At 47.5% G+C, this 25422-nt stretch overlaps 1 protein-coding gene across 16 annotated transcripts in view; it reads right to left on the bottom strand.

Annotated features, from left to right (window-relative positions):
* LOC134980775 (protein SIX6OS1-like) overlaps nt 1-25422 on the bottom strand; it is a 987982-nt gene that overhangs the window by 731682 nt on the left and 230878 nt on the right. For 3 of the 16 annotated variants that reach the window (XM_063947739.1, XM_063947733.1, XM_063947735.1), the window contains one exon: nt 7831-7999. The exons of 8 other annotated variants lie outside the window; for them this stretch is intronic. The gene's annotated coding sequence lies outside the window, so the exon portion shown is untranslated. 5 more of the 16 variants (XM_063947740.1, XM_063947734.1, XM_063947737.1 and 2 more) reach the window with 2 other exon arrangements.

The raw sequence follows: 25422 nt of genomic DNA, 5'->3' as shown, positions 1-25422 counted from the left end.
GAACACACAGAGATGTAGCTAGATGCCATGGTGCCCGGAGCAAGGGTATGTTTCGGTGCCCCCTCCCCTGTACAAAGTTGGGGCCATGTTACATTTCAAAAGAAAAAAAATATTAAAAAAATCCTAAATTGGTGACAGGTGCGCACCAGAAATATAGGGGCCTGGCTTCATGGGAAATGGGTGTGGCCACAGAATAGTACCAATTTAGATTGCACCTTATAGTATTGTCTGTTATTCACATTACACCAAAGTAGTGTCCATTAGTCACATTACGCCACACAGTAGAGCCCGTTATACATGTTACACCACACAGTAAAGCCCCTTATACACGTTACGCCACACAGTAGAGTCCCTTATACATGTTATGCCACAGTAGAGCTGTTTATACACGTTACACCACAGTAGAGCCGCTTATACATGTTACTCAGCTGCAGCAGCTGGGACAGAGAGAGGTGCTGCAGAAGCTGGGGCAGAAAGAGGTGTTGCAGCAGCTGGGGCAGAGAGTAGTGTAGAAGGACAGAAGTAAACATTCTGCACAGCTACAAGCAGACAATGAGTGGGAAGGGAAAACGAACCTCTGGCGCTACTGGATAGGTCACTATAGTTTTTTCTGTGCAAAAAGTGACCTTTTGTGAATTATAGGTAAATAGTTGTGTCAATCATATATTAAAGTAGACAGTATATAAAGAATGAGGAGTGTGCTGAATAAATGAATAAAAATTGTGTTTAGAATAAAAGGTGGTTTAATAAGATTTTACTCACCGGTAAATCTATTTCTCGTAGTCCGTAGTGGATGCTGGGGACTCCGTAAGGACCATGGGAATAGACGGGCTCCGCAGGAAACTGGGCACTCTAAAAGAAAGATTAGGTACTATCTGGTGTGCACTGGCTCCTCCTCCAGACCTCAGTTAGGATACTGTGCCCGGAAGAGCTGACACAATAAGGAAGGATTTTGAATCCCGGGTAAGACTCATACCAGCCACACCAATCACACCGTATAACTCGTGATACTATACCCAGTTAACAGTATGAAATATAACTGAGCCTCTCAACAGATGGCTCAACAATAACCCTTTAGTTAGGCAATAACTATATACAAGTATTGCAGACAATCCGCACTTGGGATGGGCGCCCAGCATCCACTACGGACTACGAGAAATAGATTTACCGGTGAGTAAAATCTTATTTTCTCTGACGTCCTAGTGGATGCTGGGGACTCCGTAAGGACCATGGGGATTATACCAAAGCTCCCAAACGGGCGGGAGAGAGCGGATGACTCTGCAGCACCGAATGAGAGAACTCAAGGTCCTCCTCAGCCAGGGTATCAAATTTGTAGAATTTAGCAAACGTGTTTGCCCCTGACCAAGTTGCAGCTCGGCAAAGTTGTAAAGCCGAGACCCCTCGGGCAGCCGCCCAAGATGAGCCCACTTTCCTCGTGGAATGGGCTGTTACTGATTTAGGATGCAGCAATCCAGCCGCAGAATGCTCCAGCTGTATTGTGCTACAAATTCAGCGAGCAATAGTCTGCTTAGAAGCAGGAGCACCTATTTTGTTGGGTGCCTACAGGATAAAAAACTAGTCAGTTTTCCTGACTCCAGCCGTCCTGGAAATATAAATTTTTAAGGCCCTGACTACGTCCAGTAACTTGGAATCTTCCAAGTCCCTAGTAGCCGCAGGCACTACAATAGGTTGGTTCAAGTGAAAAGCTGATACCACCTTAGGGAGAAACTGGGGACGAGTCCTCAATTCTGCCTTATCCATATGGAAAATCAGATAAGGGCTTTTACATGACGCCAATTCTGACACACGCCTGGCCGAAGCCAAGGCCAATAACATGACCACTTTCCACGTGAGATATTTCAAATCCACAGTTTTAAGTGGCTCAAACCAATGTGATTTTAAGAAACTCAACACCACGTTGAGATCCCAAGGTGCCGCAGAAGGCACAAAAAAAGGTGCTGAATATGTAGCACTCCCTTTACAAATGTCTGAACTCCAGGCAGTGAAGCCAGTTCTTTCTGGAAGAAAATCGACAGAGCCGAAATCTGGACCTTAATGGAACCCAAATTTAGGCCCATAGTCACTCCTGACTGTAGGAAGTGCAGAAAACGACCCCGCTGAAATTCCTCTGTTGGGGCCTTCCTGGCCTCACACCACGCAACATATTTTCGCCAAATACGGTGATAATGGTTTGCGGTTACTTCTTTACTGGCTTTTATCAGCGTAGGAATGACTTCCTCCGGAATGCCCTTTTGCTTTAGGATCCGGAATTCAACCGCCATGCCGTCCAACGCAGCCGCGGTAAGTCTTGAAACAGACAGGGCCCCTGCTGTAGCAGATCCTGTCTGAGCGGTAGAGGCCATGGGTCCTCTGATATTATTTCTTAAAGTTCTGGGTACCAAGCTCTTCTTGGCCCATCCGGAACCACGAGTATCGTTCTTACTCCTCGTTTTCTTATTATTCTCAGTACCTTTGGTATGAGAGGCAGAGGAGGGAATACATAAACCGACTGGTACACCCACGGTGTCACTAGAGCGTCCACAGCTATTGCCTGAGGGTCCCTTGACCTGGCGCAATATCTAGTTTTTTGTTTAGGCGGGACGCCATAATGTCCACCTGTGGCCTTTCCCAACGGTTTACCAACAGTTGGAAGACTTCTGGATGAAGTCCCCACTCTCCCGGGTGTCGGTCGTGTCTGCTGAGGAAGTCTGCTTCCCAGTTGTCCACTCCCGGAATGAACACTGCTGACAGTGCTAAGACGTGAGTTTCCGCCCATCGGAGAATCCTTGTGGCTTCTGCCATCGCCATCCTGCTTCTTATGCCGCCCTGTCGGTTTACATGGGCGATTGCCGTGATGTTGTCTGATTGGATCAGTACCGGCTGGTTTTGAAGCAGAGGCCTTGCCAGACTTAGGGCATTGTAAATGGCCCTCAGTTCCTATTTATGTGTAGGGACGACTCCTGACTTGACCAAAGTCCTTGGAAATTTCTTCCCTGTGTGACTGCCCCCCAGTATCGAAGGCTGGCATCCGTGGTTACCAGGACCCAGTCCTGTATGCCGAATCTTCGGCCCTCTTGAAGATGAGCACTCTGCAGCCACCACAGTAGAGATACCCTGGTCCTTGGAGACAGGGTTATCAGCCGATGCATCTGAAGATGCGATTCCGACCACTTCTCCAAGTGGTCCCACTGAAAGGTTCTTGCATGGAACCTGCCGAATGGAATTTTGCTTCGTAAGAAGCTACCATTTTTCCCAGGACTCGTGTGCAGTGATGCACCGATACCTGTTTTGGTTTCAGGAGGTCTCTGACTAGAGATGACAGCTCCTTGGCTTTCTCCCGCGGGAGAAACACTTTTTTCTGTTCTGTGTCCAGAACCATCCCCAGGAACAGCAGGCGTGTGGTAGGAACCAGCTGTGACTTTGGAATGTATAGAATCCATCCGTGCTGTTGTAACACTTCCCGAGATAGTGCTACTCCGACCAACAACTGCTCCATGGAACTCGCATTTATAAGGAGATCGTCCAAGTACGGGATAATTAAAAACTCCCTTTTTTCGAAGGAGTATCATCATTTCTGCCATTACCTTGGTAAAGACCCTCGGTGCCGTGGACAGTCCAAACGGCAGTGTTTGGAATTGGTAATGGCAATCCTGTACCACAAATCTGAGGTACTCCTGGTGAGGATGGTAAATGGGGACATGTAGGTAAGCATCCTTGATGTCCAGGGATACCATGTAATCCCCCTCCTCCAGGCTTGCAATAACCGCCCTGAGCGATTCCATCTTGAACTTGAATTTTTTTATGTATGTGTTCAAGTACTTCAAATTTAAAATGGGTCTCACCGAACCGTCCGGTTTCGGTACCACAAACAGTGTGGAATAGTAACCCCGTCCTTGTTGAAGTAGGGGCACCTTGACTATCACCTGCTGGGAATACAGCTTGTGAATTGCCTCTAGCACAGCCTCCCTGCCTGAGGGAGTTGTCGGCAAGGCAGATTTGAGGAAACGGCGGGGGGGAGACGCCTCGAATTCCAGCCTGTACCCCTGAGATACTACTTGAAGGATCCAGGGATCCACCTGTGAGCGAGCCCACTGATCGCTGACATTTTTGAGGCGGCCCCCCACCGTACCTGGCTACGCCTGTGGAGCCCCCGCGTCATGCGGTGGACTCAGAGGAAGCGGAGGAAGAATTTTGATTCTGGGAACTGGCTGACTGGTGCAGCTTTTTCCCTCTTCCCTCGTCTCTGTGCAGAAAGGAAGCGCCTTTGACCCGCTTGCTTTTCTGAAGCCGAAAGGACTGTACCTGATAATACAGTGCTTTCTTAGGCTGTGCGGAAACCTGAGGTAAAAAAATGTCTTCCCAGCTGTTGCTGTGGATACGAGGTCCCAGAGACCATCCCCAAACAATTCCTCACCCTTATAAGGCTCTATGTGCCTTTTAAAGTCAGCATCACCTGTCCAGTGTCGGGTCTCTAATACCCTCCCGACAGAATGGACATTGCATTAATTCTGGATGCCAGCCGGCAAAATATCCCTCTGTGCATCCCTCATATATAAGACGACGTCTTATGTTCGCAAAATAGTATCCCTGTTTGACAGGGTTACAGACCACGCTGCAGCCGCACTATCTGCAGGTCTCAGTCTAGTACCTGAGTGTGTAAATACAGACTTCAGGATAGCCTCCTGCTTTTTATCAGCAGGTACCTTCAAAGTGGCCGTATCCTAAGACGGCAGTGCCACCTTTTTTGACAAACGTGTGAGCGCCTTATCCACCCTAGGGGATATCTCCCAGCGTAACTTATCCTCTGGCGGGAAAAGGTACGCCATCAGTAACTTTTTAGAAATTACCAGTTTCTTATCGGGGGAACCCACGCTTTTTCACACTTCATTCACTCATTTGATGGGGGAATAAAACACTGCCTGCTTTTTCTCCCCAAACATAAAACCCTTTTTTAGTGGTACTTGGGTTAATGTCAGAAATGTGTAACACATTTTTTATTGCCGGGATCATGTAACGGATGTTCCTAGTGGATTGTGTATATGTCTCAACCTCGTCGACACTGGACTCAGACTCCGTGTCGACATCTGTGTCTGCCATCTGAGGAAGCGGGCGTTTTTGAGCCCCTGATGGCCTTTGAGACGCCTGGGCAGGCGCGGGCTGAGAAGCCGGCTGTCCCATAGCTGTTACGTCATCCAGCCTTTTATGTAAGGAGTTGACACTGTCGGTTAATACCTTCCACCTATCCATCCACTCTGGTGTCGGCCCACAGGGGGCGACATCCCATTTATCGGCATCTGCTCCGCCTCCACATAAGCCTCCTCATCAAACATGTCGACACAGCCGTACCGACACACCGCACACACACAGGGAATGCTCTGACTGAGGACAGGACCCCACACAGCCCTTTGGGGAGACAGAGAGAGAGTATGCCAGCACACACCAGAGCGCTATATAATGTAGGGATAAACACTATCACTGAGTGAATTTTCCCCAATAGCTGCTTGTACAAACAATATTGCGCCTAAATGTAGTGCCCCCCCTCTCTTTTTAACCCTTTGAGCCTGAAAACTACAGGGGAGAGCCTGGGGAGCTGTCTTCCAGCTACACTGTGAAGAGAAAATGGCGCCAGTGTGCCGAGGGAGATAGCTCCGCCCCTTTTTCACTGACTTTTCTCCCGCTTTTTTATGGATTCTGGCAGGGGTAATTATCACATATATAGCCTCTGGGGCTATATATTGTGATTATTTTGCCAGCCAAGGTGTTTTTATTGCTGCTCAGGGCGCCCCCCCCCCAGCGCCCTGCACCCTCAGTGACCGGAGTGTGAAGTGTGTATGAGGAGCAATGGCGCACAGCTGCAGTGCTGTGCGCTACCTTGGTGAAGACTGAAGTCTTCTGCCGCCGATTTTCCGGACCATCTTCATGCTTCTGGCTCTGTAAGGGGGACGGCGGCGCGGCTCTGGGAACGAACACCAAGGACGGGTCCTGCGGTCGATCCCTCTGGAGCTAATGGTGTCCAGTAGCCTAAGAAGCCCAAGCTAGCTGCAAGCAGGTAGGTTCGCTTCTTCTCCCCTTAGTCCCTCGTTGCAGTGAGCCTGTTGCCAGCAGGTCTCACTGTAAAATAAAAAACCTAACATATACTTTCTTTCTAGGAGCTCAGGAGAGCCCCTAGTGTGCATCCAGCTCGGCCAGGCACAGAAATCTAACTGAGGTCTGGAGGAGGGGCATGGAGGGAGGAGCCAGTGCACACCAGATAGTACCTAATCTTTCTTATTAGAGTGCCCAGTCTCCTGCGGAGCCCATCTATTCCCATGGTCCTTACGGTGTCCCCAGCATCCACTAGGACGTCAGAGAAAATAGGATAACTGTTGCTATGTTAGAATATATTATATATGCTGTTTAAACATCAGGTATACCTTAATACATGAGCGCGCTCTCAATGGTTAATTACAATATTCAATACAGTTGGTACAATGTACTTATTACATGAGGGAGTTCGGTCCTCAGTTGTACATGTATAATAAAATAGTTATGCAAATTTGTGCTATATGTAAAAACAAAAGTCCTACAAATGTCCGCAAAGTCCGTTCTCAAGGCTCCCAGCTTTATGGGGCTTTTTAAGTTCGGTAGCTTAGGGTATAGGTGAAGAGCGCTTAGAGTACTATGGCATCGGGTTAGACTTGACTAAAAGAGCGCTTACGTGTCTTCATCCCGTACGGGGCTAGGCAGTCTGCTTCTCTTGCGTCCAGTGAGCTGTCAGTGTTTCTTCTTTGGAGCCGCGATGTGCTACAGGCACCTGTAACCCCGATCCTCGTGGTATTCTTTTGCCGGCGTCTTCCAGGAGGTCAGGATCTCTGGATCTCGGATGAATAGGGGGCGCCCTAATTCATTGGTTCCAAATTTATATAGTGTATGTTTAGGACTATTAACGTTTTGGTGGCGGACTACCGCACAAAAGACATCAACATTAATAGTCAAACAAGTGTATATTCTCCGCGCAAGGTCACCAACCTTAATGTACATGTAAACAAAAAAATAATAAAGCTAATTGCTCCTGCGTAGCAGGCTGCAGATTCTAATTATATGAAGCTACTTATAACTATCAATTCAAAACCATTGCAACTGGGCAGATCTAAGTAGTGTGCAGCCACATACTACATAGATCTGCTCAGCCACTCACAATGCAGATTACTTCTCTGAAAATTACTGCAATGAAAGAGCTTTAACAAATTTATGTGATACTTATAGATTTTTGGCTTCTGAACACGAAAATGACTCCCGATTTTACATATCGTATCACGTTTTTCTAGTTCTGAATGTCTTTTTTTATATTCATTAATGGAATAAATGTATTCTGCCTACATTTATTATAAAACATCGTCTTAAATGAATTCAGTATGTAGTAAAGAACGTTGCAATTCAGTTCTCATCATAAAACTTGCCCCCGCCCAGTGCCAGATTAAGGTCCAGATGGGCCTGGAGCTGAAATTTACATAGGGCCTAAACACCATACTGTCTAAAGGAACATTGCACACACAACAACTACAAGGTGAGCTGGCAAAGGTGGAACCAGATACAACAGATGCAACACAGTTTTGCCCTGTGCCGGCTCATTTTAACCCCTGCCTACCACCACATATACACACACACAGCATCTTTACAGGCCCTGACATTAGAACGTTAATGAAAGATGAAGATTTCAGGCGTGTAATGAATATTGTGGAACTTTCGACGTAGACTTCATTCAAACAAGTGATTTAAAAACATTTAGACAATGTCAAGGATCCAAACTACAAAGAAATTGTCAGGGAAATGCTTAAAAGTTACAGAAACCTTGGCTGCAATACGAGTTTAAAGGTACATTTTTTAATTCCTATATTGAGCAGTTCCCGAATAATCTTGGAGACTACAGTGAGGAACAGGGTGAACGGTTCCACCAAGACGTTAAAGATGTAGAAAGAAGATACCAGGGTCGTTGGGATGTCAGCATGATGGATGACAACTGTTGGATGATACAAAGACGACATAGAAAAAAAATGTATAAGCGAAAAGCAACAAAACGAAGTTTGAAGACAAAAAATAGGATTTTAATACCTACCGGTAAATCCTTTTCTCCTAGTCCGTAGAGGATGCTGGGGACTCCAAAAGGACCAAGGGGGTATAGACGGGATCCGCAGGAGACATGGGCACACTATAAGACTTTGAATGGGTGTGAACTGGCTCCTCCCTCTATGCCCCTACTCCAGACCTCAGTTATAGGAACTGTGCTCAGGGAGACGGACATTTCGAGAAAAAGGATTTTTGTTAAACTAAGGGATACATACCAGCTCACACCACAACACACCGTACAACTGGATTACCAGGAATACAAGAAAACAGTATGAACGAAAACCAAAAAAACTGAACATAACCGATACACAACCTTTGTGTAACCGAAAACAACAACTAACAATACAACTGCAAGTAACAGTCCGCACTGGGATGGGCGCCCAGCATCCTCTATGGACTAGGAGATAAGGATTTACCGGTAGGTATTAAAATCCTATTTTCTCTTACGTCCTAGAGGATGCTGGGGACTCCAAAAGGACCATGGGGTCTATACCAAAGCTCCAGACCGGGCGGGAGAGTGCGGACGACTCTGCAGCACCGATTGAGCAAACATGAGGTCCTCATCAGCCAGGGTATCAAACTTGTAGAACTTAGAAAAAGTGTTTGAACCCGACCACGTAGCTGCTCGGCAAAGTTGAAGTGCCGAGACCCCTCGGGCAGCCGCCCAAGATGAGCCCACCTTCCTGGTAGAATGAGCCTTCACTGACTTCGGCAATGGCAATCCAGCCGTAGAATGAGCGTGCTGAATCGTATTACAAATCCAGCGTGCAATAGTCTGCTTGGAAGCAGGATTTCCAATCTTGTTGGAAGTATACAGGACAAACAGGGGTGGTATTCATGTGACCGCCGGTCAGCTGACCGACAGTCACATGACCTCCTCCGTGAGCCCGACGGCTCACTATCCCGATGGTCGGCATGCCGACCAACAGGGACTATTTCCACTTGTGGGTGTCCACGACACCCATAGAGTGGGAATAGAACCCGTGGCGACCGCAGGTCGCCACCGAGCCCGCAGCGTGGTGAGCGCAGCGAGCCCGCAAGGGGCTTGCTGCACTCGCCCCTCCCCGCCGGGATCCCGGCGTCGGTATGCTGCCGGGATCCCGGCGTCGGTAAGGTGACCGGCGGTCAGGAGACCGCCGGTCACCAGTACTACACCCGACAAACAGAGCCTCCGTTTTCCTAACAAGAGCCGTTCTGGCGACATAACTTTTCAAAGCTCTTACGACATCGAGAGATTTTGGCACCGCCACGGCATCCGTAGCCACAGGGACCACAATAGGTTGATTTATGTGAAAAGAAGAAACCACCTTCAGCAGAAATTGTTGACGAGTCCTCAATTCCGCTCTATCCACATGGAAAATCAAATATGGGCTCTTGTGAGACAAAGCCGCCAATTCTGACACCCGTCTGGCGGACGCCAAGGCCAAAGGCATGACCACTTTCCAAGTCAGAAATTTCAACTCGACCATCCGCAAAGGTTCAAACCAGTGAGACATAAGAAATTGTAACACCACGTCAAGATCCCACGGTGCCACGGGTGGCACAAACAGAGGATGGATATGCAGCACTCCCTTCACGAAAGTCTGAACTTCAGGAAGGGCGGCCAATTCTTTTTGAAAGAAAATAGATAAAGCCGAAATCTGCACTTTGATGGAACCCAATTTCAGGCCTGCATCCACGCCTGCTTGCAAAAAATGGAGGAAACTACCCAGCTGAAACTCCTCCGTAGGAACTTTCTTGGCTTCACACCACGACACATTTTCTCCAAATACGGTGATAATGCTTCGCCATGACCTCCTTTCTAGCCTTAAGGAGAGTGGGGATGACTTCCCCGGGAATACCCTTTCGAGCTAGGATTTGGCGTTCAACCTCCACGCCGTCAAACGCAGCCGCGGTAAGTCTTGAAATACGCATGGCCCCTGCAGTAACAGGTCCTCTCTGAGAGGAAGCGGCCAAGGATCTTCTATGAGCAATTCCTGAAGATCCGGATACCAGGCCCTCCGTGGCCAATCTGGAACGACGAGTACTGCCGGAACCCTTGTTCGTCTTATGAGCCTCAACACTTTTGGAATGAGAGGAAGTCAAGGGAACACATATACCGACTGAAACACCCACGGAGTTACCAGGGTGTCCACTGCACTGGCTTGGGGGTCCCTTGACCTGGAACAATACCTCGGAAGCTTCTTGTTGAGGTGAGACGCCATCATGTCTCATTGAGGAATTCCCCAACGTCTTGTCACTTCTGCAAATACCTCTTGATGAAGAGCCCACTCTCCTGGATGGAGATCGTGTCTGCTGAGGAAGTCTGCTTCCCAGTTGTCCACGCCCGGAAGGAAGACTGCTGACAGAGCGCTCACGTGCTGTTCCGCCCAGCGGAGAACTCTTGTGGCCATCGCCGCTCTGCTCTTTGTTCCGCCCTGGCGGTGTACGTACGCTACCGTTGTTACGTTGTCCGACTGAATAAGGACAGGTAGACCTCGAAGAAGGTGTTCCGCTTGCAGAAGGCCTTTGTAAATTGCTCTTAACTCGAGAACGTTTATGTGGAGACAAGATTCCTGGCTTGACCATTTTCCATGGAAACTTCTTCCTTGTGTGACTGCTCCCCAGCCTCGGAGACTTGCATCCGTGGTCAGTAGGACCCAATCCTGGATTCCGAACCTGCGTCCCTCTAGAAGGTGAGAACTTTGCAGCCACCACAGGAGAGAAATTCTGGTCCTGGAAGATACTTATTTTCCAGTGCATGTGCAGGTGAGACCCGGACCATTTATCCAGCAGGTCCCACTGAAACATCTGGGCATGAAACCTGCCAAACGGAATGGCTTCGTAAGCCGCAACCATCTTCCCTAGCACTCGAGTGCATTGATGAATCGACACTCTTGGCGGTTTCAGAATCTCCTTGACCATGCATTGGAAGAAACACTCTGCAGTTCCGTGTCCAGGATCATGCCCAAGAAAGGCAGTTGTCGGAATCAACTGAGACTTTGGCAAATTTAGAATCCAACCATGATGTTGCAGAACCGTCAGGGAGTATTCCACATTTCTTAGCAACTGCTCCTTCGATCTCGCCTTTATCAGGAGATCGTCCAAGTACGGGATAATTGTGACACCCTGCTTGCGTAGGAGTACCATCATTTCCGCCATCACTTTGGTGAAGACCCTCGGGGCCGTGGAAAGCCCAAACGGCAACGTCTGAAATTGGTAATGATAATCCTGCACCGCAAATCTCAGGAAAGCTTGATGTGGAGGATATATCAGGACGTGTAAGTAGGCATCTTTTATGTCGACTGGCGCCATAAAATCCCCCCCTTCTAGACTGGAGATCACTGCTCGAAGAGATTCCATCTTGAACTTGAAAGTTTTCAAATACAGATTGAGGGATTTTAGGTTCAGGATCGGTCTGACTGAGCCGTCCGGCTTTGGCACGTCAAAGAGGCTCAAATAAAACCCTTCTCCCCGTTGGGACAGGGGTACTGGGACAATGACACTGTTGACACAGCTTTTGTACAGCAGCACTCACTACTTCCCTTTCTGGGATAGAAACTGGCAAGGCTGATTTGAAAAATCGGTGGGCGGGCACCTCCTGAAACTCCAGTTTGTACCCTTGGGACACTATGTCTAACACCCAAGGATCTAGGCCCGAGTGAAACCAGACCTGACTGAAGAGTCTGAGACGCGCCCCCACCAGCACGGACTTCCGTAGGGGAGCCCCAGCGTCATGCTGTGGACTTGGCAGAGGCCGGGAAGGACTTTTGGTCCTGGGAGCCTGACACAAACCAGGCGACCTTTTTCCCCTTCCTCTACCTTTTGAAGCAAGGAAGGACGAGCCTCTTCCTTTTTTGTATTTATTTGGCCGAAAGGACTGCATCTGTTAATGGGGTGCCTTTTTCTGTTGTGCTGGAACATAAGGAAGAAAAGATGACTTACCCGCTGTAGCGGTAGACATCAGGTCAGCGAGGCAGTCACCAAACAAGACACTACCTTTATATGGGAGAGCTTCCATAGCTTTCTTGGAGTCGGCATCAGCATTCCATTGATGAATCCACAGCGCTCTCCTGGCCGAGACTGCCATGGCATTGGCCCTTGATCCCAAGAGGCCAATATCCCTCGCCGCATCCTGTAGGTAAGCTGCAGCGTCCCCGATATAACCGAGAGTCAACAGAATGTTATCCCTATCCAGGGTATCCATATCAGATGCCAAATTATCAGCCCACTTAGCAATAGCACTACTCACCCATGCCTACGCCACGGCATGTCTGAGGAGTGCGCCCGTAGTGACATAAATGGCCTTTAATGTCGTTTCCTGCTTACGATCCACAGGATCCTTGAGGGCAGCAGTGTCGGGAGACGGAAGCGCCACCTTCTTGGACAGCCGTGACAGAGCTTTGTCCACATTGGGAGATGACTCCCACTTTTCCCTGTCATCAGAGGGGAAAGGATATGCCATAAAAATTATCTTGGGAATCTGCCACCTTTTATCAGCCGATTGCCTAGCCTTTTCACAAAGAGCGTTCAGTTCATGAGAGGGGGGAAACGTCACCTCAGGCTTCTTTCCCTTATACAAACAAACCCTTGTATCAGGAACAGCAGGCACTTCAGAAATATATAAAACATCTTTAATAGTCACAATCATGTACTGAATACTCAACCAATTTTGGATGTACACTGGCCTCACTATAGTCGACACTGGAGTCAGAGTCCGTGTCGGTATCCGTATCAGCTATTTGGGTAAATGAATGCTTTTGTGACCCTGAGGGGACCTGTCCTTGGGACAAGGCGTCCTCCATGGACTTTCTCCATGTTTGTGTCTGAGAATATAGATTTATCCAGCCTTTTAGACAATAACGCCACATTTGCATTCAATGTACTCAACATTCACCCAATCAGCAGTCGGCGGTGCCCACAGTCACTCCCAAATCCTTCTCTGCGCCCCAGTAACTTCCTCCGGGGAGGAGCACTCAGCCTCAGACATGTCGACACACTGTACCGACACGCACACACTGGCTATAGGGGACAGACCCACAGGGAAGCCTGTTAGAGAAACACAGAGGGAGTTTACCAGCTCTCACCCCAGCGCCCATATAATACTGAAAAAGAATATATGATGTATGCGCTGTTATAATAGCACCAAATTACTGTGCGCCCCCCCCCCCCCCCCCCCCGTTTTGCTCCCTGTACTTGCTCATGAGAGTGGAGGTCCGGGCCAGCGTCTCTTCAAGTCTGTGAAGAGAGAAAATGGCGCTGGTAAGCTGTGAGGGCTAAGCCATGCCCCCACCTCGGCGTGCTGTAGTCCCGCTCAATTTTAAATATTTATACTTTAGCCAGTCTTCTGCCTCAGTAACATGCTGCACAGGGCGCCCCCCCAGCGCCCTGCACCCTGTAAGTGCCGTTGGAAGTATGTGTGGGAGCATGGGCGCTGTACCTCGTTACTGAAGTCTTCTGCTGTCACTGAAGTCTTCTTTCTTCTATATACTCACCCGGCTTCTTTCTTCTGGCTTCTGTGAGGGGGCTGAAGGCGCGGCTCCGGGAACAAGCAGCTAGGCGCACCAAGTGATCGAACCCTCTGGAGTTAATAGTGTCCAGTAGCCTAAGAAGCAGGGCCTTTAACTCAGAAGAAGTAGGTCTGACTTCTCTCCCCTCACTCCCACGAAGCAGGGAGCCTGTAGCCAGCAAGTCTTCCTGAAAATCAAAAAACCTAACAAAGTCTTTTCAGAGAAACTCAGAAGAGCTCCCCTAGCGTGTGTCCAGTCTCTCTGGGCACAGAATCTAACTGAGGTCTGGAGGAGGGGCATACAGGGAGGAGCCAGTTCACACCCATTCAAAGTCTTATAGTGTGCCCATGTCTCCTGCGGATCCCGTCTATACCCCCTTGGTCCTTTTGGAGTCTCCAGCATCCTCTAGGACGTAAGAGAAAAACAAGATATTAACGATTTTCTCAATGAATATCGTTTGGTTTCTATTATCGTTTGATTTTATTATGTAATTAAGACACAGTGACATCATCTACACTTCTTCGTATTTCACAATAAATATGTCAAGGACAATTAAACTTCTTGCTTTTTCATAAATATGTATGTAACCCCCTTCTATGTAAATGTGATGTGGTCATTCTTTTTTAATATACTATTTCTTGATGTACACAGGGTATAATTAAGAATATAAAAGGTATTATTAAAAAAGCTTTCAATACCTTAAATTTCACAGACATGTGTTAATTTACAAGTGTCATGCATCTACAATAAAGAGGGTGTGATTTGTAAGGTGCAGGGACTAGTGGGGGGAGGGGAGTCAGCCACGGAAAAGACAGCAGCGGCTGTCAGTTAACTTAATTGATTGGTGTTGCTGAACACAGAATGGTTGGAGACGTGCCCCCCTACAGAGCAGGTGCCCGGTAAGAGCCGACTCCTTTGCCTCCCCCAGTCACGCCTCTGGCCCTTCTTGATTCTTCTTCACGTATACTGAAAGTAAATCATCTTTAGTTTCAGCTAGAAATCTTTGTAGTTCATTACAGTTTTATAATGCACAGTTCTTTTCATCACCTTCCTGGGACATGAAGTATTTGTTTATCTTTTGCGGGAAATATGGCAACAAAGCAGGAGTTCCATGTTTGTACGGTAGTTGCAAACACAGACGTTAGATGGAGTCTGAGATACTGAATTGCGAACTTTGGGCACAGTTCAAATACCTTTGATTTTCCAATATTCAATGTTGGATGTTCCTTCTTAAAAAGTTCACTCCATGACAGCCTTCACAAGATATTGACGCTCTATTTTCTCCTATCCATCTGTTGTTTCCATTATACTGTATTTGTCTGCCAGGGCAACAGCGGTCTATATCATCTCTCAATAAGAAATTATTTACTACCTCCATTATTTCAAAATCAAGAGAAAGATCAGGCCTTTCACATTTTTTCTTGGGTGAGGCATGAATATTAAACTTTTCTGCCAAGTACTTAATCACTTGCTGGCAGAGATCGTTTTACTCGAGCAACAGCTTTTCACAGTGATTATACACTACTAAATACTGCAGCACTTCTAGGAGTCTCCTGAACTACAGTACATTGGGCCTAATTCAGACCTGATCGTAGCCCTGCAAAATTTTGCAGGGCTATGATCAGACACACTGACATGCGGTGGACGCCCAGCACAGGGCTAGTCCGACCCACCCCCCTCTCCGCAGAAGTACAAAAGCATTGCACAGCGGCGATGCTTTTCCACTTCAGGAGTAGCTCCCGGTCAATGCAGCTTTTGCGTGCTGGCCGGGAGCTACTCGTCGCTGCCCGGGTCACAGTGGCTGCATGTGACGTCACGAAGCCGCTGCGGCTCTCCCTTCGCACGGTCCGCCTGCGTTGGCCGGGCCCACAAAACAGCGGCTAAACAACGCCGTGCCGCCCAGCGACCACCTCTGTCTGCCAATCAGGCAAAGGCGATTACTAGGCAGCGACAGCCATCCGCCGGCGCATGCGCACTTCTGACCTGATCGCTGCGATGAACGGCAGCGTGTAATCAGGTCAGAATGACCCCCATTGTTCTCAGCTGCGTTCCTCAATGTTCAGAGACATTGCATTAAAAGTTAACATTTCTCTTTCTGGCTGCTGGTGACTGACATGACCGTGCTGCAACCTTCCTAAGTCTGTCCTTTTCTCTGATAGAAAAGGACAGACTTAGGAAGGTTTTCTTCATGTTTTGGCACGATAGGTACGACTCTTCTCTGCTGAAGTGTTTCCCATGTTGTAAAATACAATCTAAAATCAATGCCTTATCTTGCAATTGTTATACATCATAGTCCTTAAACCTTTATAAATGTGAAATCTTATACGTTATGCTGAATTCATAAAACCTACCATATAATTAATAAAGTTGTGTAATAATACAATCACGTGTTAGTCCACGGCCGCCAGTTTTACTGAATGTGCTAACTTTTGAGCTGCTTCAAATATACCTGATTATTGGTCCATCTAAGTTCTAAGGGAATTATTCAGAGATGGACACAGATCTTGCTTTCGCAGCAAGATCTGCATCCATCTATTCACATGCTGGGGGCTGCCCAGCACAGAACGCTGCCGCCCAGCATGTGTGTGGTGCCACCCCGTGATGCGTTCGCAATTTAATTGTGAATGCATCAATTTGTGGTTGACCTCTGCCTTTCTGGTTGTGCTGAGAGGAGGTCCAGCGACTTTTTTTTTTTCTCAGAGTGGCTGCGAGTGACATCACACAGCTTCCCCGAAAACAATCCGGACACACCTGCGTTATCCAGACCACGCTGTCAATAACCTAGTGGCCGCATCCTTCCGGGATGCGGCTGCAAGGTGATGGGTTGCGCACGCACACTATAGCTAGTGCATTGTGCACAGACTCACTGGACACGGTCACTGCATGCGAATGCAGCAGCTGCATCCATTTCTGAATAAGGCTCTAAGTTACAAATTATAATAACATTTATTTAAAAAAATATTCAATATAGTAAGAACTTACTGTTGATAACGTTATTTCTCCTAAGCCCACAGGATCCACAGTATAACATTGGGATATGATGACGCAACAGCGGATTTGCACCAAACGATCAAAGCTTTCAGCCTCCCAGCATGCAATGGGCCCGTCCATATATCCGTGCCGCCTGGCTCAGGCAAATCAGCTGTTTTTCCAAAGCTCAAGGCAATAGCATCATAGATAACTCTAATCAAGCAAGAAGAACACACATGCACACCCTTCCGTACAAGAAGGAAGAGGTTAGTGAGTAAAAGGATCCTCAAATCAGGTGCGTCAGGGTGGGATCCCTGTGGACTTAGGAGAAATAACGTTATCAACGGTAAGTTCTAACCATAACAAATATTTCTCCGGCAGGGTCCGCAGGTTATCCACAGGATAACATTGGGATGTCCCAAAGCAATTTAGTGGTGGGGACGCTCCTGATTGGACTGGAGAATCCTTCGCCCAAATTCAGTGTCATAAGAGGCAAATGTATCAAAGGAATAATGTCTAATGAATGTGTTAATGGAAGACCATGTGGCTGCCTTACATCACTGTTCTGCTAAAGCACCACGTTGTGCTGCACATGATGGACCTACCTTACGAGTAGAGTGAGCACAGACATTAGCTGGAACAGGGAGATCAGCTTGAGAATGTCTCTGAAATCGTCATAAGAAGCCACCTCGCCAGTGTCTGCTTGTCAGCAGGCCATCCTCTCTTGTGAAATCCATAGAGAACGGCACTGGTACGATCCACGAAGATACTTAAGGCACGGACTACATCCAACGATGCATCTCCCGCAGAAAGGTTCGGCCCCTGGAAGGCCGGGACTACAATTTCTTTCTTAAGGTGGAATTTAGACACCACCTTAGGAAGCTACCCAGATTTAGTTCTGAGAACTGCTCCATCTGGATAAAAAAAAAAAATCAGAAATGGAGGACGACATAACAATGCCCCTAAATCTGAAACTCTTCTAGTTGAAGCAATGGCCAGTAGAAAATAGGATTTTAGTACCTACCGGTAAATCCTTTTCTCCTAGTCCGTAGAGGATGCTGGGGACTCCAAAAGGACCATGGGGTATAGACGGATCCGCAGGAGCCTGGGCACACTATAAAGACTTAAACTGGGTGTGAACTGGCTCCTCCCTCTATGCCCCTCCTCCAGACCTCAGTTAGAAAACTGTACCCAGGAGAGATGGACATTTCGAGGAAAGAAATTATAATTTAAACACAGTGAGTGTTATACCAGATCACACCACGAACATACCGCAAGACATGGCCTTCAACAGAATACCAGTCCATGGTATGAAAACCCTCCATCCATATGCTGAGATAATATGTAACACAACCTGTGTGTCAGTTTACCAACAATAAAAACCCACATGCCATGGCATGAACAACGTCAGCAATAGCCTGACAGAGAAAAAACACCACAAAGTGCAACCAAAATCCATAACTGCAGATATAGTACGCACTGGGATGGGCGCCCAGCATCCTCTATGGACTAGGAGAAAAGGATTTACCGGTAGGTACTAAAATCCTATTTTCGCTTACGTCCTAGAGGATGCTGGGGACTCCAAAAGGACCATGGGGTATATACCAAAGCTCCAGAACGGGTGGGAGAGTGCGGACGACTCTGCAGCACCGATTGAGCTAACATGAGGCCCCCATCAGCCAGGGTAGCCATCTTGTAGAGCACAGCAAAGGTGTTTGAAACCCGACCAAGTAGCCGCTCGGCTAAGTTGAACCGCCGAGACTCCTCGGATATCCTCCCAAGAAGAGCCCATCTTCCTAGGAGAATGGATCTCCCCCAACAACGGTAACGGCAATCCAGCCGTAGAACAAACACGCCGAATCGTATCACAGATCCAGCTTATAACAGACTGCATAGACGCAGGTGCCCCAATCACGCTGGTAGCATACCGGACAACAGAGTCTCCGTTTCCCCAACCTGAGCCAAAATGGCAACAAATTAGTCAAAGCCCCGACTACATTGAGAGTTCTTTAATCAGGCAACGCTGAAGTAACCACAGGCATCACAATAGGCTGGTTTCTGCGAAACACGGAACCACCTCCTCTGCTGAACTATTATCACAGATCTCAATACCGCTCTATCCACATGCAAGATCCAACAAGGGCTCTTGTGAGAGAAAGCCGCTACTTTCGACACCCGCTTTGCGGATGCCAAAGCCAGTACCATGACCACTCTTCAAGAGATAATCTTTCACAAAAGATCCAAACATTGTGACACAAGAAAATCGCAATACCACATCAGGGTCTCACGGTGCCAATGGGCACAAACGGAGAGTGGATGTGCAGTACTCCTTTCACGAAAGTCCGAACCTCCCGAAAGGTGGCCAATACTTTCAAGAAAATTCATAAGGTCAAAATGGACTGAAAAAGAGCCTAACTTTAGGCCTGCATCCCCAACTGCTTGCAAGGAACGGAGAAGAACGACCCAGCCGAAAATCTTCGGTAGGAGTCTTCTTGGATGTACACCAAGACATAGCTTTACTCAAACTACGGTGGCAAGGCCTTGCCGTTAATCTTTTCTAGCCAGAAGAAGTGTGGAAACGACTTCACTGGGAATACCCTTTCTGGCTAGGATATGGCCTTCAATCGGGACCCGACAAACGCAGCCACGGTAAGTCTTAATATACTCCCGGATCTTCGGAACAGTTCCTCACGCAAAAGAAGCAGCCAGGAATCTTCTATGAGTAATCATGAAAACCTGGAAAACCAAGCCCTGCTTGGCTAGACCGGAACAATGAGGGTCTCCTGAACCTTAGTTCTTCTTCTTCCAGTATCACCTTCAGAAAAAGCGAAACGGAGGAGACACATAAACCGACTTAAAACGCCCAAGGTGTCACAAGGGCGTCCTCTGCCATCGCTTGAGTGTACCTTTACCTGAAACAATATCTCTGAGGCCTCTCGTTGAGGCAAGACGCCAACCTGTCTAATTTAGGTACTCCCCAAAGACTCGTCAGGTCTTTGAAAATTCCTCGATGACGACTGTATTTCACTATTTCTCCCGGAAGGAGATCTCGTCTGCAGAGGAAATCTAATTCTCCGTCGTTTACCTGCGGAGCGCAGACCGCTAATATAGCGTTTACCAGTCTTTCCATCCAGCGGCAAACTTTTGCATCCTCTGCAATTGGCGCTGTGCTCCTTGATTCGCCCTAGCAGCTCACTCACGCCACTGCTGTCAAATCGTCCGAGAGAACACGGGCAGACCACGAATAATCTGTTCGTCAAAAATAGTTCCTAATACAGGAAAGCATATTACAGATAAGCTTCCCAGCTTTACCTTTTCCACCGGAAATACGTCCCTTGCAAGGACTAATTCCTTGGATCCCGAACCTTCGTCCCTCTAGAAGGTGAGACTCGAGCAGACAGCAAGGAGTGATGTCGTGGCCATTAGAATCATATTCCGGTGCATTGGCAGGTGAAACCCGGACCACATATCCAACTGGTCCCTTGAAACCACTCCGGCATTTGACCTGCTCACCGAAAAGGCCTCTCAGACCGCACCCATCCGCTTCATAACGGAACATAATGATGGTTTGTCACTGCAAATCTGATTCGACTACAGAACCTCAGACCTTCTGCCACAGGAAAAACAAAGAACCTCAACCGTGCAGTATCTACTCTGATACCTACCCCCAACATCTGCGACATTGGGAACGATAGCCATTCCCTGTGTTGAAGAATAGTCAGAGAGAAACAACGCTTTGCACCATTTGTTTCTTGACCTCGCCTTTCCAGCGAGGTGATCTGAATGCGGAAAACAACGCATTTAAACCTTTTTTTTTTCTCTTTTTTTTTTTTAACAGGGGACAGCAGGACAATGCCCTGAACCAGACGCCCTCTGTTCTGGCGTCGCGTATTGTCTCCCCTTCCAGAGGGAAAACGGTAAGATCTATTAGAAAAACAAAGAGGGGAAACATCTGTAACTCCAGACTGTCCCCCTCTGGATTCTATAATCAACTCACGGGTCCTGGTCTATTTCCAGACTAATAGAAAAGTAGTAGACGAGTCCCCACCGGAGTGGGGTCCAGTCAGGTATACTCAGCACCCTGTGGTGGATGTGTGAGAAACAGAAAACGACATCCACTTCTGCGAACGTAACAAGGTTGCAAAACACTTACCTTTTCATCTTCCATCTGCACAGAAAAGTAAAAAAGAACGGTATTGAACTAGGTAACGTGACTGCATCCCACAAAGGAATGCGTCACCAACCGTTGTGAGGGAATCTAACTCACGAAGTTAGAGTTACCAGCAGTATCCGCCGAGATTGACTGCAGTAAGGCATCCTCAACAGTGGCACACCGACCCAGGGAAAAAACTCCAGTACCTCTCGGAGTCAGCCTCAGTCTTTCTCCGGACACCTCCTGTATACACACTGCAGCGTGTTGTGATCTATAGAGAAAACCCAAAATAAGGAAAATCTCCTAACCCTACAGGATAATTTCATCGGACGCTGTGCATACAATGTAAATAAGTCCAAAGAATAGAAATAAAATATCACTTAGCTTCCTGTATCCGATCCTTCGTGACAGGACGCCGTGTCGACCAAGCGTTGACTTTCACAGTATTCCCTCCACCACGTGGAAAGAATAAACATTCGGACATCTTGAGAGGACGGGAGACCCACTCGTCACAGCCGACCTAAAGCCTTATCAGCAGAGCGACCAGCACATGATAAGGAATACTATTACTTCAGCATTCATTAGAAATCATAAGATGAATATACATAGGGGTAAATTTACTAAGGTGGGAGATTTTTAGAACTGGTGATGTTGCCCATGGCAACCAATCAGATTCTACTTACCATTTATCTAGCTGCTTCTAGCAGATAATAGATATAATCTGATTGGTTGCTATGGGCAACATCACCAGTTCTAAAAATCTCCCACCTTAGTAAATTTACCCCATAATGTAATACACGTATACACACATATCCTACCTATATATACATAAAACATACATATAAGAGGATTGTCCGGCACCGCCGGGACCCAAATGACATTAATGTGTACTGAATGTGTATGACCATGTACTGAACCGCAGTCATTGCTCTACCAGGAAGCATCATAGTCGACAGAAAAGCTAGTAATCGTCGACAGCAGAGAGTAGTAACCAGGCAAACAACATACTTGCGACCCCGAGGGGTCCGAGGGGATTATACATAAATAATTTTAATAACATTCCCTCACAAAATTTACCATGTCTGCGCTCAAGCTACAGACTAATGGAGCCGAACCATATAAATATATATACTGTTATAAGTTAGTTACAGCATGTTAATTTACACCCGGTAATAACAATAGGTGCCGACAGGGTCACCCACATACTACTGTGTCTCCAATACCGTGTTTACTATGAACAAGTATAACACAACCGAACTGTTGACTCAATATCTACTGTATCAAGTACCAAACAGGCATCGGCGATGCCGACAATGAACCCGAGGTGTTAATGACAGAATATTCAACCGTGTCGACACGTATATCAGACAGGGAGCACACAGAGAATACATGTCAATTTCCAATCAAATAGTGTTATAGATTCATACATAACACTAACCATATGTGCCCCCTCTTGTTTGTGCTGTTTTGGCGGGGACAGTGATTAAAATGGCACTGTCTCTTGCTGTGAGGGCTAAGCTCCGCCCCTTATCAGCGCGCTGTAGCCCAGTATATTACAAACATTATATGCAGGCAGGGGAGCATATACAGTGGCTACCCACTGTATATGCTTCTGGGAGTGTAAAATTAATGCAATACCTACTGCCCAGGGCGCCCCCCCGCCCCCCGCCGCGCCCGATACCAGCCATTGGTGTGTGGGAGCAATGGCGCGCAGTGGGACCGCTGCAACATTATGGCGCTGTCTGCTGTGAGGGCTAAGCTCCGCCCCTTATCGCATGCTGTAGCCCAGTATATGAAAAACATTATATGCAGGCAGGTGCTTACCCACTGTATGCTTCTGGGGGTGTAAAATTAAAGCAATACATACTGCCCAGGGCGCTCCCGCTCCAGTGCCCCCCACCCCCCCCTCAGCACCCTGCACCCTGTGAGTGCCGTAGGTGTGTGGGAGCATGGAGCGTAGCACGATCTGTTACCTCCGTTACTGAAGTCTTCTGTCGTCACTGAAGTCTTCTGTTCTTCACATACTCACCCGGCTTCTTTCTTCTGGCTTCTGTGAGGGGTTGACGGCGCGGTTCCGGGAACAAGCAGCTAGGCGCACCAAGTGATCAAACCCTCTGGAGCAAATGGTGTCCAGTAGCCGAGAAGCAGAGCCATTAAACTAAGAAGAAGTAGGTCCTGCTCCTCTCCCCTCACTCCCACGCTGCAGGAAGCCTGTAGCCAACAAGTCTGCCTGAAAATAAAAAAAAACTAACAAAGTCTTTCAGAGAAACTCAGGAGAGCTCCCCTAGTGTTGACCCATCACTCCTGGGCACAAAGTCTAACTGGGGTCTGGAGGAGGGGCATAGAGGGAGGAGCCAGTTCACACCTAGTTTAAGTCTTTATAGTGTGCCCAGGCTCCTGCGGATCCGTCTATACCCCATGGTCCTTTTGGAGTCCCCAGCATCCTCTAGGACGTAAGAGAAAGATAACTTTTGCCGTCAACCATTTAAGATCAACTTTTTTAAGTGGTTCACACGGGGCAACTTGAAGGGCTTTCAGGACTAGACTTAAGTCCCAAGGCACTGTAGGAGGAACAAAAGGAGGATGAATGCGCAGCATTCCCTGGAAAAAAGTGCGCACATCCTGTAGCTTAGCAATTTTCTTTTGGAACCATACAGTCAATGCTGACACTTGCACTCTCTAGGAAGCCACCTTTAAACCTTTATCCATTCCTTCCTGTAGAAATTCTAAGACCCTGGAAACTCTGAAAGACCTAGGGTCAAATTTCCGATCACTGCACCACTGAATATAGGCTTGCCATATTCGGTGATAAATGTGAGCTGAAGAAGGTTTCCTTGCTCTGAGCATAGTGTGAATTACCTGTTGTAGAATCCTCTTGTGTAACAAAGTCTTCTGGTCCAAGCCGGAGCTATTAGTATCACAGCACCCCTTCTTTGTTTTGCCTCTCTCATCACCCTGGGTAATAGGGCGATTGGCGGAAACACATAGTGCAGATTAAAAAGTCCCATCTCAATGACAGGGCATCCACACAGATTGCTTTGGGATCCCTTGTTCTTGACCCGTATGCAGAAACTTTGTTGTTCTGACGGGATACCATGAGATCTATATCCGGCAAACCCACTTGTCTACAAGGGTTTGGAAGACCTCGGGGTGTAAAGCCCATTTGTTTACATGAATGGCGTGTCGACTGAGAAAATCTTATTCCCAGTTTAGGACTCCCAGGATGAACACTGTGGGCAAGGCTGGATGAAGAAGTTCTACCCACTTTAACGTGTGACTTACCTCCTTCATTGCTTTCTGGCTGCGAGTTCCTCCCCGATGGTTGAGGTATACTACTGCCGTCGCATTGTGCGAGCAGATCTGGACTGGTTTCCCCTTAAGGATGTCATTTGCCTGAATCAGTGAAATGTATATGGACCGAAGTTCCAATATATTTATTGGCAGACAACTTTCTTCCTTGGTCCACTACCCCTTGAAACAAATCTTTTTTGACACTGCTCCCCAGCCCTGAAGGCTGGCATCCATTGTTAGAATTTCCCAATCTGATATCCATAAGGGTCTCCCTTTGTCCAGATGGGATATCTGTAGTCACCAGGCGAATGATCTCCTTACTTCCAGAGTAAGGACCATAGTCTGAGTTTTATTGTCTGATGTAAATCATTCCATTTGGTAAGGATCAGACGTTGCAGGGGCCTCGAGTGAGACTGAGCATACACCACCATGTCGAATGTTGACACCATCAATCCCATCACACGCATTGCAGTGTGAATGGATACCTTTTGACTGTGTAGCAGCTCCTGAATCCTTGACTGAACTTTGAAAATTTTGTTCAGAGGTAAGGTTACTCTCTGAAGGCTCGAATCTAATACAGCCCCCAAGGAAGTCATCCGCTGTGACGGAACCAGAGACGACTTTGCCCAATTTATGAGCCAACCGTGGTTCTGCAAACAAGCTATTGTCTGTTGCAGAGAACACTGAAGCAATTACTGAGACTGTGCCAGGATGAAGATCGTCGAGGTATGGAAATATTCTTATCCCCTGCTGACGGAGATAAGCTGCCATTACCACCATAATCTTGGTGAATACTCTGGGGGCTGTGGCCAATCCACATGGAAGGGCCTAGAACTGTAAATGCTGTTGGAGGAGTGCGAACCTGACATAGTGCTAATGGGACAGGGCTATATGAACATGTAGGTAAGCATCCTGGATATCCAGGGATACCATAAAATTCCCTGGCTCCATGGCCAAAATGGTGGGTCGTAAAGTCTCCATATGGAACCGAGGCACTCAAATGTACTTGTTCAGTACTTTGAGATTGAGTATGGGCCGGAAAGACCCATTTGGCTTCTGGACTAGAAACCGGTTGGAGTAAATACCCTGTCCTCGTTGTGCAGGAGGAACTGGAATGATTACTCCTGACTGGAGAAATTTCTGAACTGCCTCTTGCAAAGCCCTGGCCTTCGTTACTACTGAAGATGGGCAGATACAAAAAAAATCTTTGAGGAGGGTGTTTCTTGAAAGCAAATGCATAAGCATGAGATACCGCTTCTTGTACCATGGGATCTGTGGTAGACCGTTGCCAGAACTGTGCAAACTGAAGAAGTCAGCCTCCCACCCTGGGGTCCCCCAGGTGGAGGCCTGCACCATCAATCTGATGGTTTATCTTCTGAGTTGGAAGCTGGTCCTCTGGTAGCCCAGTGCTTT

This window comes from Pseudophryne corroboree, chromosome 12 (genome assembly GCF_028390025.1).
Source record: "Pseudophryne corroboree isolate aPseCor3 chromosome 12, aPseCor3.hap2, whole genome shotgun sequence".
NCBI lineage: Eukaryota > Metazoa > Chordata > Amphibia > Anura > Myobatrachidae > Pseudophryne > Pseudophryne corroboree.
This window is presented reverse-complemented; position numbering and strand designations above follow the sequence as displayed.